Source organism: Gigantopelta aegis, chromosome 9, assembly GCF_016097555.1.
Source record: "Gigantopelta aegis isolate Gae_Host chromosome 9, Gae_host_genome, whole genome shotgun sequence".
In the NCBI taxonomy this organism is placed as follows: Eukaryota; Metazoa; Mollusca; class Gastropoda; order Neomphalida; family Peltospiridae; genus Gigantopelta; species Gigantopelta aegis.
This window is the reverse complement of record NC_054707.1, coordinates 49,473,305-49,488,414: the sequence shown is the minus strand read 5'-3', so window position 1 is coordinate 49,488,414 and position 15,110 is coordinate 49,473,305. Positions and strand designations below refer to the sequence as shown.

General features: G+C 37.7%; 1 protein-coding gene across 1 annotated transcript in view; it reads left to right on the top strand.

Moving 5' to 3' along the window:
* Nucleotides 1–15,110, top strand: part of LOC121382146 — a 51,427-nt gene that overhangs the window by 31,053 nt on the left and 5,264 nt on the right. The gene's annotated exons all lie outside the window — the stretch shown is intronic.

Below are 15,110 nucleotides of genomic sequence, written 5' to 3'. Positions count from 1 at the left end.
GGATGATGATTTGAACATTTTCTAAGAAGGATACTAACTTCTTATGTAAAAATGGATCTTATATATACCAAATGCCTTTTATGAAACTCTGCGTTTGATGAAAAACATTCTAGGCCGTACGGCCTTAACACGAAAATACAGGAGATAACTCATGTCTTATGCATTCGACAATTATTACTTAGCAAATGAACTGACAAAAAGTCTTCATGGATGTCCTATACCAATGAATACGTCCAAGGTCTTCCGAAAAGTCGACTACCATAAGGTTGGAACGGCTGTAAAGTTTACGGTGCCAGTTGTAAAACTCACCTTAAGTCACTACAATTAACCTTAGCTACAGTTCTTTTGTGGAATGGGGCCCTTATGTGTTAAAGTTCTAAGTGACCCTGAATTTTGATAAGGCCGGAAAAAAAAAATACTTGTTTCCTATTACATGCTGGAAAAATATAGGGTAGGTAGGTAGAAAAAATATTTTATTTTGGAAAATAATTTTATTTATGGATATTAAATAAAGGTGTTGACTACCGGTATCCAAAATAACATCTGCATGTATAGAAATGCATTATGCAAACCAACAATACCATTCATCACAGTGATTTCCCTAGAAATAAAGTAAGGCATGGTAAAGTGACGTTTTGGGGGCATATTTTATGTGCAGTTTTAAATATAAGGTGGGTTTTTTCCATTATACAATTTTCAAAAGGACAAAAACCTTATGGCCATTTTATTTTCTATATCTATTTCATAACTTAATTAAAAAAAGGAAATATGTAGTACTATCCACATAGGTGTGTTTAAAGGCTTCTTTTTACATGGGCAACTTATAAATTTATAATAGGCAAGGCATTTTGATTTTGAGGGCAAAATGGTGCTAACCTATCTTTGGGAGAGTACATACAAAAGACCCCTTGCTGTTTAATAATAGGCAGGTTTACTCTCGTACTAACACTGAATTTCTGTACTGGTCCAGGACAGACTTGGTTGAACCTTAATTGGATAGAAACCAGTAAATAAGTTATAACAATTTCTTTTAATGAAAACTGACAAGAAGGGTTCTGTATTTATCTGTCCAACAATAACATTTAAAAAAAATGTTATGAATATTATCTTTCCTAGTGTATCTAAGAAATGGTAGACTTACCAATTTTATAATTTGCAATGCTAGTTTTATTCTGTATGCATCCAGTATTAAAGTATGCACTTGGTTTGAAGCAATCAATTGGTTCAATGAATAGAAATGCAGTACAAATGCTCGGGATGCTCAAACGAACGTTGAAAAGTAAAGTTTGTTTTATTTAACGACGCCACTAGAGCACATTGATTTTTATCTTTAATATCATCGGCTATTGGACGTCAAACTCATGGTCATTCTGACACTGTTTTTTGAGGAAACCCGCGAAGTTCCCAGTGACCACTTACAAAAAATAACGAAACCCATCGAAATCTTACTGACATATTTAATCATTTGATTTGGCAGTAAACTCCATCAGTATCGGAAAACATTCCCTCCCCTAGTTTATCAGAAGGTCACTAAATTTCTACAAGGCCAGTTTGTCGCTGGAGTAAATCATTAAATACAGTTATTATTATTATTATTATTATTATTAATTGGAACACCTCGCTACGCTAGATGTAGAGTAAATCGGAAAAGATCGCATATATTCGTGAAAATAATTTTTCGACTCTTCGCCCGATATCTCACGAAAGTTACCGAACTTCAATTTGAAGGGAAGTAACTCCATCAATCAATTGTTAGAAGAAAACATTTCGTGGCTAACGGGTCGCCAATAAAACTAAATTTGCGACAGTAAAACCACCGATATACGTCCGCAAATCGGAAAACACAGCAGGGTTATCCCCTAAATGACACCAAATTAGTGCTTGTGATAGTTTTGGAATGTTTTCATGGAAATCGTGGATATACAAAAAAAGTTTTAGGGTCGGCAGGTTCAAATTAGGGTCGGTCGGGTAACCGGAAACAAACAATATTTTATGATACGCCTAACTAGACCAGTTAATACCCACATTTCTGCCGTGGTTGATAAATGTCACAGTGTTTGTTGTCCAAAAATTAGTTTTGTACTGGCAGTATATTTATGCCATTTTATTTCATGCAGTAACATTGTGTTAAGTACTCGTGCTTGAAACATATATGGGGTACCTGTACAATGTGCGTGCCTGCTGTTTTGTGCAAAACTAGGGGTGTTGTAAAAACATCTGGTGATATTCAAAATAAGCCATTAAAGGTTCCACTTTCTTCAGTTAAAACTTTGGGGTAGGGGTTGTAGCATTCATATTTATAGGGCATAATTTGGTTGATATAGTGTTTTTAATTATATACTTTAACCTTTAGACTACTGGATTAATTTTTAACAAAAACCACGTTGAGTGGGTACAAGTTTATAATTTTTACTCACATATATTCACTTAAATGTTTTATAAAAACATGAAATAAAGTTCATATATTAATCGGTAAGTACCGTATTTGACCGGAAATAAGCCCAGGGGGCCAAGACAACTCATTGTGAGCTTAGCATGGGGTGGGCTTATTCCCAGACAAGGGGCCAGTTTTGTTGAAAATTTTTTTAATAATAATAATTAAAATAAATAACAATACTTAAATGAACTAGGAAGAAAACAAAAAACGTTCAGTAGCACACCAATAAATTAGTGTTCCATTTGTTATTAATAAATAATAATTGTTTATTAAATTGTGGGTTTTTTACTAGTATCTAAACACACCTTCTATGTCACAATTACTTACCAGTGCTGTTTATTTACATCCAAAATTAATGCTGAGAAGACTTAAAACAAAAGCAATTAACAACAAACTCAATAGCTATACACACGTTTCTGACACAGGCAGCCAGCTTACACTACAAAGAATTGTCAATCTAAGGTCATTGTTCTTAGCCAATCAGAATAAGGTATTTGCTTAATTAGCATTAACTGCGGACCCAGTGTGGTGGTAAAAATAGACATTGGTTTTAATTTTAGTTCATACTTGGGCACTTCAGAGAAATACTGCAGGCATGAAATTGAAAACAATGTTACACACTGTTATTGTTAGACTGCTAAATCTCACTGGTGGTAAAATATTGTGTTACATTTGTGTTTAATTATCTGCAGGAGGTATGACCTTTTAAATGAACTTTGAGCAAACTTGCAATTTCGTGTTATTTATAAGGTGATGAAGTTGGGGGTGGGCTTATTTACGAATGAGGGCCTAATTTCTTAAATGCTATCAAAACGGAGGGGGGCTTATTCAAAGACATGGGCTTATTTCCGGTCAAATACGGTATTATTTTCGTGTCTTTTTTTTAATAATTTTTATTATTTTAGATCGGCTAATGGTGATTAAAATTAGGCAAAAAAAATCGAAAAAGTTGCATTTACTTACGGGCATTTGTGGCCAGCTGTCCAGTATTTATGTCCATTATTCCTGATAACAGTGGTTTTCTGACCAGATTTTTTTTTAAAACCCGAACTAATATTCATATTGCAATATTTGGTAATTTTCGTTGTTGGTAAAACGATCAAATTTATTATCAAATTAGCTGTCACAATCAGCTACCGATCCCTGAAAATGACCGCGACGTGCCGCCATTGTTGTCAAGCGAAAATACTTGCCGAAAACTACTTTTTGAACTCAAAATTTCAAGGTATTTTCAGTTGAAAAAATCTAAACAAAAGCCACCATTTTGAAAAAAAATCTTTTTTCTTTAATTATATTTCCGTTTCCGGTGAGTGTCGTGTGCAAAACGGCGGGAAATATGAATTGGGGAATGCACTGTATACAGTGTACAGTATATCGACTGTGTATCTCGCCTGCAGTAGTGAGAAGGTTAACATCATGACATATGGGACTTTATTTGGTATAGTACAACCTTTAAAAAAACCAGGGCCGTCCGACATATTTGTGATTTTTTTTTTTGTCCCTGTAGTGCCCTGAATTGTAATAAATTACTTGAATTGTAATACCTGCCTCGAATTGTAATAAAAACTGCCCTGAATTGTAATACTGACTTGAATTGTAATAAAAACTGCCCTGAATTATAATAAACTATCTTACTTGAATTGTAACAAAGAATTGCCCTGATTTGTAATAACCAGAGCTGCCTTGGATTGTAATAAGATACCGACTTGAATTGTAATAACACAAAAATGGAAAGGAACGTATGCTTAATGACCCCGCACCGCATTTCTTCAATTTGAGGCTGTTAAGTTTATTGTATTTAAGACGATCATTACTGCCACATAGGCTTCTCTTTTCGACTATCAGCAAATATGTTTGTGGACCCACTGGGCTATTTGTCATTCCAGAGTGTGCTCCACAACTGGCATGGTATGTATTATCCTATCTATATGATGGTGCATATAAACAATCCCTTGCTGTTAATCGCTAAGAGTAGCACAAAGAGTGGAGGCAGCATGTTTTCTATCTTAGTATCTTTGTGGCCCGTAACCATGTCGGGGGTGGAATCTAGCTCAGTCGATAGAGCGCTCGCCTGAGGTGCGTCGGTCACAGGATCAAATCCACTTGGTGGAACAGTTTTCTCATATTGGGCTTTTTGCCGTCCCAGCCAATTCCCCACGACTGGTATACCAAAGGCTGTGGCATGTACTGTCCTGTCTATGGATATCACTTGCTACTAATGGACAAATGTAGTGGGTTTCCTCTGACTACGTGTCACAATGACCAAATGTTTGACATTCAATAGCCGATAATTAATAAATCAGTGTGCTCTAGTGGTGTCGTTAAATCGAACTAACTTTCTTTCTTTCCCACACTTGCCTATACCAAGTATCACAGCCATAATTTAGGCCTAGATGCCCAAAGTACTATACAAAGTATATGGTTTGTTATTATGTATGTATATATGGGTGTGTGTGTGTGTGTGCGTGCGTACTTGTGTGTGTGTGTTTAATTATGTGTAATCAAACCTGTATTAGTCTTCCACCCAAGGGAGTAAAATTGTGGCCTTATAAGACAAGTGGCTGCTTCATATAGGTCAGTTTGTTCTATATCAGACGATTTGGGAGTACAATAAGGTGGCCATTTAGGATAAATGGCTGCTCAACAGAGGTTTGACTGTTATCTATCTGGGTTGTGCTGGGCAGGGAATCCCTTACCAACTATTCAACAGTTACAGCTTGGCACCTTTGGACATTTTCCCCGCAACTAATTTTGTTGCAACTAATGCATACCATTGGTAGATCGATGGGATAGGACTATAGCACCAATCACCCATTACATTAGGTTTAATTAGCCATGTTGTCTTACGCTTAAACATTGTTTTAAAAAAAATGTATTTTTAAAATTATTTATTCAGTTAATAATAGCATAGCATAAATTATGTTTTACACGACTAGATAACATAAAATGAAATATGTGTGACATTTATTGTAGTGTATACATGGGCCATTTTGAATTAAACTTGGTATCTTCAATTAAATATTAGCATGTTCTCGGGATTAGTTTGTTGGAATGTGTGTTTGTGTGTGTGTCTGTGTGTGTGTGTGTGTGTGTGTGTGTGTGTGTGTGTGTGTGTGTCTGTGTATGTATGTCTGTGTGTGTGTGTGTGTGTGTGTGTATGTATGTATGTCTGTGTGTGTGTTTCTGTGCGTGTGTCTGTGTGTGTATGTATGTCTGTGTGTATGTATGTCTGTGTGTGTGTGTGTCTGTGTGTATGTATGTGTGTGTCTGTGTGTGTGTTTGTGTGTGTGTGTGTCGGGGGAGATACATATAGTTGAGTTAAAGAGCATCCTTTTATGAATGCCTCAATAGCTCAGAAGTTATCGTGGCAAGTCTGCAATTTGAGGGCGATTCAGTGCCACAGTGTCGAGTCCTAGCAATGGCATGGGACAATTTGTGAGGCCAGAAAGGATTTAATTATCCCCTGCACCAGTGCCTTAATATCTTTGCATGTAACAGTCAATCTCGACATACATACATACAATAAATATATATATATATATGTGAGCCGTCACATGGGAAAACCTACAACTTATTTTTGGGTAAATAACAGGTAATAACCTTACAAAACTAAATCTCAGGTATTTAGGCTCTATCTTAATTATATCTTGTAAAAATACAGCATTAATGACGTCACGTTTTCAAAATCAAAGTTGACGGTGTCAAAATTAAATTTCAACATTATTACCTTATTCTAGGTTACTTCCCACCCAATTTCAATGAAATTAATTGAATTGGAATCGGTACTTTGTTCATTTTATTTTTACCCAGTATTTTAAGTTATATATTCCGATTTAAAAAAAATTTTTTTTAAAGCTATATATTCCGATTTAATTTCTTCAAATTAATCTACAGATCCCGTACATGAATGTAGGCTAATACTAATTAGTGAAAGATATGAAATTTAGCAAACTACAACATTTCATGCCAATGTTTTTTAATTTTCTGTTACATATTGCATCCCACCGCACTTTATTCAGATTCCTGTATCCACTATGGCGTAATTTCATATTTTGTTGGTGTCGTACTGTCGAACGATATCGTTTCATTCTTTGGTTCGTAGTGGGCATGTTGTAACCTGGTACTTAGGGCGGACAAAGGGTCGAATGGTTTTATATTTAGTTTTGTTTCTGTTGTGACAAGTGTTCTCGCTGCTCCATTTAAGCGGGATGGCCGGCCCGCTATATTGCATTTTGCCGCCCGACTTTCGTGTTTTGTCACCCCTTTATTTTTCTCCATCCCTCTTTATTTTCCCGCATCCTACTATATTTTACCGAATCTATCTCCACTATTTCGACCGGCCTCAGTGGCGTCGTGGCAGGCCATCGGTCTACAGGCTGGTAGGTACTGGGTTCAGATTCCAGTCGAGGCATGGGATTTTTAATCCAGATACCGACTCCGCAAGGCTCAATGGGTAGGTGTAAACCACTTGCACCGACCAGTGATCCATAACTGGTTCAACAAAGGCTATGGTTTGTGCTATCCTGTCTGTGGGAAGCGCAAATAAAAGATCCCTTGCTGCCTGTCGTAAAAAGAGTAGCCTATGTGGCGACAGCGGGTTTCCTCTAAAAAAACAGTGTCAGAATGACCATATGTTTGACGTCCAATAGCCGATGATAAGATAAAAAATCATTGTGCTCCAGTGGCGTCGTTAAATAAAACAAACTTTTTTTTTCCTCCACTATTTCATATTGGACACTTTTTTTTCACACTGAAAAACAAATCGATCAGTCTGCACACTCGACATCAAAGAAAACATGCCGCGGTGTGGAAAAACTTCAGTAGCTTACGATAGTTACCGTAATGTAATTTAACACTATTTTAACAGCCTCGGTCAATCAGTTTTTGTGTTCACTAACTTTTGTCTGATATTTTGTTCTCAATTGCAGATGCAGTTGGTTTGTAACTGATGATTTTTAATTAATCATTTGTTTATTTGTCAATTCTTTATAAAATATTAGAAACATTTCATTTTGGGTTTATCACCGCTTATAAAAATAACGGAAGTGAAGTATTTTAAAAGTATTTTTAAATTAAAAGTATTTTTCTTGGATGCCATATTATATATACACAGCCTTTACAAAAACAAAACCTGGCAATATCAGCATGATTGATTCATTCGATGAAGAAATAAAAAGAATGCAGACATGATATCCCAATTTAGGGGATCACCTTTATTTTTTTTTAGATATCTTGAAATCTTTATTAAAATAATATTAAAACAAGGGGTATGTCTTTTCACAAAGTCGACCAATACCCAACGATACCCAATACCCAACACATAGCCTATGTACTCGGGCTAGCCTATACGGTAACCATGTTTCTCACCCCTTTTTTTCCTTTTTCTCTTCTGGTTTCTTTTTTTAGGGGGGGGGGGGGTAATGGTGGTGGAGTGGGGCTTCCGCCCTCCTTTAATTTTTACCCAGCGAGAATATTATGTAGGCCAACATTTCCTTCTACTCTTTTCCATTTCCCTCAACTTCCAAATATGGTCATAAATTTGATTTTCAGATTATTTTCTAAAAGACAATCCACTGCATCCTTTCTGTAACTTGTGCTAATTGGATCAGGTTCAGTGTCATTCTGCTCACTGGTGTTATCATCAGATAAGTGTTTGATTCTATGTTCAGTATTATTTTCAACATCTACTGGACTGTATTTATTATATTCATCCAATACAGTTAAAGTTATTAATCATTGGCTATTGGATGTCAAACATTTGGTAATATTGACCAATAGTCTTACATTTTCTATTAGTAGCAACAGATGTTTTATATGAACCATCCCACAGACAGGATAGCACATACCACGGCCTTTGATATGCCCTGGATGGGACGAGAAATAGCCCAATGGCTCCACTGATGGGGATCGATCCCAGACCTACCGTGCATCAGGCGGGCACTTTACCACTGGATTACGTTCCGCTCGTCATCTAATACAGATACTGTTTCTTCCGTTTCCACTGTTCTTAGTCTTGGTCTTCTATTTTGAATTCCAAAATGTGCCTCAAAGAGTGGGCCTACTTCAGGCTCTTGTAAAATTAAAATATACATCTGTAAGGACACACACAATACACAGCAATAATAATAATATACTGTGCCAAATAAGTTTAGCAATTACGTACAAGATTTATTTGTACACATTATTTCATTGATACAGCATTTCTGAATGTAGCCAGCAGTAACACGTCACGGTGTCAATGTCGTCACTTTAATGTCAACTTATGAAACGGAGGGGTACATCTACCAAAATGTTGAGAGAGGCTCAATAATGTGTGTGTGCAACAGCGGCATTGATGACAGCAGTACATCGTCGTATCATGCTTCTAATGAGACCATTAATCTCAGGAACAGTAATTGCGTTCCATTCCTGATTCAGAGCAATTTGTAGGTCATGGACATTAAGGATATGAGATGGTTTTCGCGTACCCTACGGCCCAGTAAGTCCCATGCATGCTCAATTGGGGACAAGTCAGGGGACTTTGGTGGCCAGTTCAACACTTGGATATGGTTCTGCTCAAGAAGATTAGTGGTTAGCCTAGCGGTATGTGGTTTAGCTTGTCATGTTGAAACATAAAGCCAGGATGCTGCTGCAGGAATGGAATGACCGCTGGTGTAATAATCTCATCGCAGTAACGTTGAGCAGTCATGTTTCCGTGAATGAAAACGAGATCTGTTTTACCTCCACCATGAATGCCGGCCCAGACCATGACGCTGCCACCACCATATAGGTCATGCTGAATAACGTTGTCTGCATCATATCGTTCTCCCTGTCGCCTCCATACACAACGGCTACCATCTGCAAACTGAACACAAAACCTGGATTCGTCTGTGAATAATGTCTGATCCCAATGTCTGCGTCGCCAGTGTTGGTGTATTCTGGCCCATTTCAGACGTTCCTGAATGTGACTCGCTGTCAGGGGAACAGCAACAACAGGGCGACGTAATTGTAATCCAGCAGCATGGAGACGGTTACGGACAGTTTGAGCATGAATTCTAGTGCCTGTGGTTTGCTGCAAAGTATGGGCTAAACGAGGAGCACTTTCGAACCTGTGACGTCAAGATGACGTCACTAAATACCTATCTTTCCTTGGAGTAGTTAATCGTGGTCTACCAGAACGTGGTCGATCTCGCACTTGCCCAGTTTGGTGTACGCGTTGTCGGAGTCGTGATATGGTACTGTCATGAACACGAAAGTACTGAGCGACGTCGTGTACGCGTTGGCCGGCGTTAAGCCATCCCATTGCTTCATAACATTGATTTTCTGTTAAGCCTGGACGGCGACCCATTATAACAGGATAAATTCTTCCTTTTTTTTTTTAATAATGTTGCTTCATTGCATCAAAATGTGATTTCAATACATCCGTATTGCACGCGCTTCTGCGACAGCACGAGCGCACCGTGTTTGCACGTGCAGTACACATAGCGGCGTGCGATATGACAAATGGTGTTCTTTTCATTACCCAAAGTGACAGGGCATATGCAACTAACATATTACCAAGTTTTATCACTTTATTTTAATTTATTTGGAAGCAACAGTCATTTACAAAAACTTGCTAAACTTTTTTGGTTAAGTATAATAATAATAAAATTGGTTGAGGGAGAAACAACCTTTTGAGAATTGATCTACTATACCTCCGCATGTTATCTCTAGGCCAGCTTATGCAATGACATCATGACGTATAATAAAGGTATATAAATGAAACGTTTCACCGTACCACAATGTGTTTGCAGACGACAGTAAATTTGTTTGCAAACGATTGTAAAATAAATAACTAAAAACATGCCCATAGGACGTATTTTCAAAGTGGTGGGTGGGGGGGGGGGGGGGAGGGGCCTAATTTTTATGTTTGTATAAAATGGGTTATGCGAAACCGCAAGCGCAGCATTATAAGATATTTTAAAATCTCAAAATAAAAACTGGCGAAAAAGGGGGGGGGGGCAAGCCTCATTACACGCGCGCACACACACACACACACACGGCTACTACGGGCCTGAAAAATGTAGTATTGTTACAGATATATATATATATTTTTTGTAGGAAATGATTTAGTTTTCAGTATTTAGATTATAAATAGAAATTTGAGTAAAATAGTGGTGTTGATTGTTGTCCACAGAACAGGTAGGCCTAACCGAGTGGTAGACCCATGCAACCCGATACGATCCTAATTCGATGTTTGGTCTAAGTTATGAATATTGTATTTAACTTGTGGAAAAGTTGTTGAACTTTGTTATGTATAATCATGTACGTTATAAAAACGTGTGATACTTGCATACCATATCGATATATAGGACTTCTCCCTATGCTTGTAAATGTGTATCAAAGTACTGATGGTATCGCTGACGATCTCGACCAATGTTCTCAAGTACAAAACACAAAATAGTAACCAAACACTATTGTACATACAGATATATGTATACTTCAAACTGATGTTCATGTAAAGAAAATGTCATCTTCTAGATTCTTCAAAACAACGCAAACAACATGTCAACTTTTACTTCCGCGTTTACATGTGACGTCAAACTTTGAGCCGTGTTTACTCGGTTTCTGACGCCATGCTATGTGTAGGTTTTCACGTGTGATGGCTCATATATACTCTGTCAAAAAAGAAACGTGTATCACAGTCAAATTTGACATGAGTATGTGACAATGTTCTTGCTATGGAATGACGACAGTGGAGGTATTTTCGTCACCAAACAGCGTCGCACGAGGGCGCTGAAATCAGTACCTTGTGTGGCCAGCAGCAGCAGCAGCAATCACTGCGCGACATCTCCTTGGCATAGACTGAATGAGAGTCTGAATCTGGGCTCGTGGAATCCTAGCCCATTCTTCCTGCAGTGCATGTGCAGTGCATGTGACAATTGCGGAAGCGTCTGAGGCTCCGGGTCACGCTGGCGTACATGTCTGTCCAGTTCGTCCCATAGATGTTCAATGGGGTTGAAATCTGGCGATCTTGATGGCCATAGCAGCACATTAATGTTCTAATTCTGTAGGAAATCCATTGTATGTGGCCTGGCATAGTCCTGCTGAAAGAGTTCTCTCTGTCGATCCAAAATGGGAAGCATGTGATGTCGAAGGATTTTTTCCCGGTAGCGTACAGCTGTCAGGTTGCCTTGTACGAACACAAGTTCACTTCTGCCAGTGTATGAGATGGCTCCCCACATCATGTCACTCCCTCCACCGAATTTGTCAACTTGGGCGACTCAGTTGTTGGCAAAACATTCATTGTCATTGTCATGTTCATTCACACATTGTCGTCCATCACGTCGCTGAACCATACTCACCACCATTTTCCCAAGTTCCACCTCTGTACATTCGTGCACCAGCGAACACGTAAATGTTGATGTTGACGTCGCAGGACGGGGCCAACATACGGTCTCCTATCCCATAAACCAGCTTCTCAAAGTCTGTTCCAAGTGGTTTGTGCAGACACCCTTCTCAAACCAGGTATTTGTCCAGCAGTGTTCGTTGCTGTGGCAGTTCGGTGACGCAAATGCAGAACCCGGATGTACCGATCTTGTGCTGCAGTTGTTATGCGAGGTCTTCCACTTCTGTGCCAGTCTTCAGCTGATTGAAACTGCTGGTACCTGTCCCAGAGACGTGAAATGGTTCATGTGGCGTGCAACTGCTAACTGCGATTCACCTACCGTATATCTTCGCCTGTAAGTCGATCTCGGCTATAAGTCGAGTCCCTAATTTCAAGCCCTGAAAACATATTTTTTTATTGACCCGTTTATAGGTCGATCCATGAAAAACTTATAAATATTGAAGTATTTCTTATTTTCAGCACATAAGAACAATAATATACAATATTTGAACAAAAGAAAATTATTTTACAAACTTCAGTTTTCACGTTTTGTACATCGCAATCAAACTACATAGCATCAAAACGAAACATTCCCTTAGTAGATAGTGAAAGCTGTTTGACTGTCACCGTATAGCACTGTACAGCATGGTTTTGTGCACAGACAACAACTTTATTTATAAACACTGACAACAGATCACTACGATAAAACTGAAAGTATCAGTTAATCACATGTTTTGCCGCCATATTAATACATGTAAGGAGGACAACTCTGGAAAGTACACTGGTTTTGTACCAAATGATGTATGTCCCTATTGCTCTAATGAACTGTAGAGATCAGTCTAATCTGTTTTAAGGGAAAGCTCAGTAATATTCATGAAGTTAATCACCGACAAAACATTGTTTGAACAACCATTAATGCCAGTGACCAGATTTCAAAATAAACTCAGGCAACAGGTAGTTAGTATTGTTTACATTTTTGCTATTAGTGATGACTGTTATTTTAACTAAGTGGACTGTTCTCTTGGCATGTGAGAGATCGCACGCCTTTTTGCATAACCGAAACCGTTCTAATGCCAAAAAAAAGGTTATACAAAATAAATGTGTCAAATTAACATATTTGAGTATAAATACAGGGCATACTTCAACAATAAAACTTGTAAAATAATCCCCAAAACAGTAATATTTTTGGGTGATTTTTTTTTACCCTCTTATAAGTCGACCCCCCGAGTTATAAAATAATTTTTGGGTGAAAAAAAATCGACTTATAGGCGAAGATATACGGTAACTGGAGGCGGCCTATTGCAATGTTTCGATTCAGCAGACTTTGTAACTCGTCTACGTCGAAATCGTAATGAGGCATCATTGCGAGCACTACAGCTTTAAATACCCATCACTACCCTAATCTTTTCCGTGAGTTTCACGTGCATTCGCTAGAATCTGACCATTTCATGCCGATTTCCTGCAATTGACGCACAACATGTGTTAAATTTGTTTTAAGGTACATTTGGGCATGCTGTCCCATTCCAGTAACATTATCAAACATGATCATTCAGCAACATTGTACAAAACCCCCCAATATTTTGTAAAATCAAACACTTTTCTTCTTTCCCTATTACCTATTCACCTATGCGTTTCTTTTTTGACAGAGTATATATATATAATGCGCGTGTGTGTGTGTGTATATATATATATATATATATTCATACATAAATACATACATACATACAATCACACATAATAATCTGATTTTCGTCAAACTGTTCATTAATAAACTATTATCTTCCTTATTACTCAGGTTTTTTTCCTACATATTTACAGTTTGTGTCTACTGCAACATTGGTATTCAGGCTTTCTGGCAGAAAATAAATTGAGGGTACATACTGAAAACATCACAGTCCATAAGTTGCCGTATTAGAGGGATTGGGTTTGGAAATATTTTGAAATTAGACACTGCATTTTATCTACTTTGACACATTTTGAACAGCAGTTTCCTTACCACGATGTATACAAAATTACAATGTCACACATGCTATTGGCAAGATTTAAGTGTACGTAATGTTACCCTCAGTACTCTGTGTTAAAAACCCTGATATTGTTCCCCTCCAACCCCATTACAAAAGAGGAAAAGTCATTGCAAATATTCCAGACTTTCTGCAAGGTCAGAAGACTTCAGCAGCATCATGGCGTGTAGATATGTCAAGACGAGATGTATTTCGATTTTTAAAAATTACGAGAAGCTGCCATTCTGGAATTGTTTGTTTTACAACACCTGAGCACATTTTAAATTACGGCTGTTTGGTGTCTAACATATGGTTGTGACACTTGGTCTAAATAGTGAGGGAAGAAATCTGTAACCACTACATTAGATATTTCTACTGGAAAACAGCAAATAATCTTTATATGCACAGACATAATATCAACTAGCACGGTATTTAATATATAACAAGCATGGTTACTGGTTGGGACGAGAAAACCCAATGAGTCCACCGAGGAGGCTCGATCACATGACCCACAAGCACCTCGATTGATCACTCTATGACTAGGCTAGATATAACCCATAAAACAGATGAGGTTATTCTCAAATGGTTCATTCCGCTATTGTGTGCTCCACAGCTGGTATATCAAACATTGTGGTAGACGCTATTTTTGAGTGCGAGAAACAAACCTATTTGCTGATAGTCGAAAGGAGAAGCCTATGTGGCAATAATGATTGTCTTAAATACAATAAACTCAGCAACCTCAAATTGAAGCAATGCGGTGCGGTGTCGATGAAGCACACGTTCCTTTCCATTTGTGTGTTATTACAATTCAAGTCGTTATCTTATTGCAATTCAAGTCGGTATCTTATTACAATTCAAGGCAGCTCTGGTTATTACAAACCAGGACAATTCTTTGTTACAATTCAAGTCAGCTAGTTTATTACAATTCAGGGCAGGTATTACAATTCAGGGCAGTTTTTATTACAATTAAAGGAAGGTATTACAATTGAGGTAATTTATTACAATTCAGGGCACTACAGTCCCACTAAGTGTTGGGATTTACCAAGCAAAATCCTAAATGCAGGGGGGCTAGCTCTGGCACTCGCCAAATTCGCCAATTGCAAATTTCAAAAACAATTGGCAAATTTTATTTTAATTTGGTGAAATAATTTGATGTAATAATTGATATTTTAATACAAAATAACTGGGGTTTTCCTATTTTTGAAGTTTAACACATAATTTGGCGAAATTTTCTGCTGACCCAGAGTTTTCACTGTAAATGCATATTTTGTTGCCTTACATAAAGCATTATTTTCAGCAACTATTGACACTAAAAGGAATGCAAGCA